This window comes from Triticum aestivum, chromosome 2A (genome assembly GCF_018294505.1).
Source record: "Triticum aestivum cultivar Chinese Spring chromosome 2A, IWGSC CS RefSeq v2.1, whole genome shotgun sequence".
Lineage (NCBI taxonomy): Eukaryota > Viridiplantae > Streptophyta > Magnoliopsida > Poales > Poaceae > Triticum > Triticum aestivum.
In genome coordinates, this window is record NC_057797.1 from 564,419,252 (window position 1) to 564,423,572 (window position 4,321).

Consider the following 4,321-nt stretch of genomic DNA (forward strand, 5'->3'; position numbering starts at 1 on the left):
TGCATATTCTCTCTTATTTTACAAGGTTTACATAAAGAGGAAGAATGCCGGCAGCTGGGATTTTGGGCTGGAAAAGGAGCAAATATTAGAGACCTATTCTGCACAGCTCCAAAAGTCCTAAAACTTCACGGATGATGTTTTTCAAATATATAAAAAATACTCAGCGGAAAAAACTCACCAGGGGGGCCACACCCTGCCCACCTCGTGCGCCACCTGGTAGCCCTCAAGTGGCCATCTTCTGCTATCTGGAGTCTCTCGATGGTAAAACAATCATAAGCCATCTTCTCGGACGAAACTCCGTCGCCACGAGGCGGAACCTTGGCGGAACCAATCTAGGGCTCTGGCGAAGCTGTTCTACCAGGGAAACTTCCCTCCCGGAGGGGGAAATCATTGCCATCGTCATCACCAACACTTCTCTCATCGAGAGAGGGCAATCTCCATCAACATCTTCATCAGCACCATCTCATCTCAAAACCCTAGTTCATCTCTTGTATCCAATTCTTGTCTCCAAGTCCGGGATTGGTGCTAGTTGGTTTAATTGGTAGAAGAGCATATGTTCAGATCATATATGCATATTAATACCCCTCTGGTTATGAACATATTTATACTTTGTGAGTAGTTACTTTTGTTCTTGAAGACATGGAAGAAGTCTTGCTATTAGTAGTCACTAGATCATGGATGGCGCGCGTTGTCGCGCCCGTCCTATTTTGAAAAGAATGATAGTGATTTCTATAAATATCTGGAAGCATAATCACGACCAAAGTAGTATGGCACCTATAATTTCATTGAATCCATTCATGCAAACTTCAAACATTATACAAATAAAAAATGGCAGGTGATCACTGCAAACAACTCGACAAACTCGAGAGGATTCGCTTGTTTCTGACCAGGCATAGTAAAAGGTAACATTCTAAAAAAATAGAGCTTTGTCATCTTTTTTCATTTGGAAATACAACCCTGTTGTAAGTTCCAAGAACAGCTTTAGCCTTCTGCTCAAATTCAAGCTGATAATCACCTTAGGTAGAAATCTGTAGCATGCTAAAATGACAGGCAGAGCCCACAATATCCAATCACCATTATAGAGATAATACAAACTGACAGGCAACCTAAAAGGCTTTTTGTGGTACTGATGCATACTACAAATTGACTGTCTATTTACCATTATAGAAATAATTTAAACTGGCAGGCAACCTAAAAGGCTTTTTGTTGTACTGATGCATACTACAAATTGACTGTCTATTTAATAGAAGCAAGTGCCAGCTACTCATTTTTCTGTAAATAGCAGATTGAGCAACATTTTTTTCTACATTTGAAGGAAAACAGTTCTCAGTATAGTGACCATGTCATCTAGATTATCAAGTTGGAGCCTGACAGCTTACGTTATTTTGCATGTGGGTCGTTGGTAAAGGAGGAGTCCAGGAGTGCAGGAACTGGTAATGTCAGAAGTGATCTGTATAACGAAAAAGATCAAATTAATAAGTTTAATAATAGAATGAGAGGAACAAACAAATCACATGCGTAAAGACATGTATTGGTTGGTGTTACTAAGCCACATGCAAGAAGAAAACACTGATCACAGCAGATAAATAAAGCAGAAATCCATATAAAAAAGTTTTATTCAGAATCTTGAGAAATTGATGTTTTTATTATTCAAAGTCTATAAACATAATCACATTTTAAAAAGAGAAAACCGTAAATGGCAGATCCTATCAAGATTTATTCAATGTCTAGAAACATATTCACATTTTAAAAAGAGAAAGTAATAAATGGTAGATCCTATCAATATTTTATTAGTCAACCTTGGATTGTTCATGGTAAAGTACATGGGGTATATAGTCCTCACCACTGCATCAGCAGGTCCGTATTCATCAACCCGCAACCATCGGTACGCATATAATCTTCGTGTCCCTCTCCATATCCCGCTAGACATGGCAGTTGAGCACTTAAGGTGGCCCTGCATGTGTCACGTTGAACGAGACTAAGGATAACAGGAGACCACAAATTTTTGGAAATCTCAAAGAATAGATGAGAACTCCGATACCGAAGAAACTGAAAGCATGGGAAGATTAGGAGAGTGTCTTTTACAGGCAGATTAGGAGAGGCTAGCTACATATCCAGCTTGGATCGGAGTACTCTAATAGAAAATGGCATGTTAAACTTTATTAAGGACATGCTTAATACGTATTTGAATGTCATTGCATGGTAGTGTAAATAGCAATGCACCTAGAAATTTCACATCACTTACCTTTTTCTGAGTTGTGCATCACTTCCTCCGGTTTGTTTCCACCAAAAAATCATATCAATAAATATTCCATCTCTGTGTGTGTGTGTGTGTGGATTGTCATGAAAATCATTACAAAAAAATTAATATAAGAATGAACAAGGAAAGAAAATTTGGGAAACTGTTTTCACCACTAAAGGATGAAAAGCTAATGTAAATATCCATAAAATAGTGTGTGTCTTTTGGGCTTGTTGTAAAATATGCAAGTTGAGCAGCTAGAACTGGAGGGAAGATAATGCATACCATCATAAACAACACCCGTTATTCTAATTATGAAAGGCAATATGAATCAATCAATCTAGAATGTGATTAGGTTTACAATCACAAGAAAGCACAGGATAAGTACAATTACGTACACATCCACCTGCTGCTATTGTATCCAGTATCCACTATCTAGTGACCCACTGTACCTCCACCGAGAACGAACCAACATTGTCTGCTCAAAGTTCACATACCTTCCTGGACCGGGCAGCAGCATGTCGGAGGACTTTAGATCCATCGTATAAACAGATCACGGGTTGGGGTGTTCACGGACTTTAGATCCACCGCAGCACTCTGTTACACTCCTAGATCTGAAAGAGCGGAGCAAGCATGGCCTCGTCCTCCACTGGCGACCCAACCAGCAAAGCCCTCAGGCACAGCATTGGTGAGAGACGGCTGGCACGGCCCGCTGCGAACGCGCTCCCGACGACGCGAACAACAACTGGCGCTTGGAGCGGCGACTCCGTCCTGCACGCCAGCGCCGGCGCCCGGCAGCAGCCTCTCTCTCCCAGAAGGCGGCATGGTGAAGCATGCCCCGTAGCCAGGTGACGAACCGCAGCGCATCGACCGGCCGGGGCGCCTTGCCTTGGCTGGTTCCCCTGGACCGCCGGTTCCCTCGCGCGCGTCGCGTCGGCTCCCTCGATCCTGGATCCCACGCGCGGTTGGCGTCTGCTAAATCCCCTCGGGGCCTCGACAGCACCGGCTGCTCCTCTCCTCTGGTCGCTGGATTGGGCGGGTGGACCTCGATCGGGATTGGGCGAGCTTCGATCGGGATCGGGAGTTGACAACAGCAGCAGTTGCGTTCCACCTTGAAAGGACGGCTCCGAGCACATCGTCGTGGTAGGTAAATCAACAGAGAGTGTGATGTCGTTTCGCTATGCGCGCTGGCACTAGAGATCGAGAAAGAGCGAGGGGGCCGCTGGTCGAGGTCGATGTCGTGGTCGGCGGCGCTGCTGGGAAGGATACGCCCAGCTGCCTAGATTGGGAGAAAGAGCACAGAGGTCGGGGAGAGGAGGGGGTTGTGCGAGACGACGTCTCGATCCGGTTCGGGTGGGGAGAGGAGAGTTGGCCCATTGGGCCCAATTTAATGCGGAACGTCCAAAAATGCTGACGGAGCAGCGGCCCACACGGTGTGCGATCGGTATTAGCAAAAGAACCGAGATTACGTGCGATTCCCACCTAATCTGACGGCTGAAAATGCTTGAAATTGACGATCGGACGGCTGTGAACGCTGATGCTCTGAGAGGGCTGGAAAAGTGCTCAGTTATAAAGTATCTTAATGTGAATTTGGTATTCGTTCGATATTTTGATGAGATGTATGTTGTCTCTCCTCTAGTTAGACCTGGCCATGGGAAGCCCGGCCCGACCCGGCCCGGCCCGATGCTACTCCCGGGTCGGGCTCGGGCCTAGATTTTGAGCCCGATGGCCGGGCTGGGCCGGGCCCGTCGTTTTTGCACTTTTCTAAAGGTCGGGTCAGGCCGGCCCGGAGCCCGATGGGCTTTTACGTGTTCGAGGCCGGGCTCGGGCCCAGAAAACAGGCCTGATGGTCGGGTCGGGCCGGGCCCGGGCCTGGGTTTTTTGCATCGGGCTTGGCTAGGCCCGGCCCGAGGTATGGCCAGGTATACCTCTAGTGGTGTTATGTGAACGTCGACTACATGACACTTCACCATTATTTGGGCCTAGAGGAAGGCATTAGGGAGTAATAAGTAGATGATGAGTTGCTAGAGTAACAGAAGCTTAAACCCTAGTTTATGCGTTGCTTCGTAAGGGGCTAATTTG

At 46.1% G+C, this 4,321-nt stretch overlaps 1 long non-coding RNA gene across 1 annotated transcript; it reads right to left on the reverse strand.

The window, feature by feature from the left end:
- Positions 1–534: 534 nt before the first annotated feature.
- LOC123189445 (uncharacterized) lies at positions 535–3,811 on the reverse strand. Its single transcript, XR_006495854.1, has 3 exons — positions 2,246–3,811; positions 1,844–1,954; positions 535–1,450 (listed from the first exon to the last, which is right to left on the reverse strand). It is a non-coding gene; the product is annotated as an uncharacterized lncRNA (long non-coding RNA).
- Between the last annotated feature and the right edge of the window lie 510 nt (positions 3,812–4,321).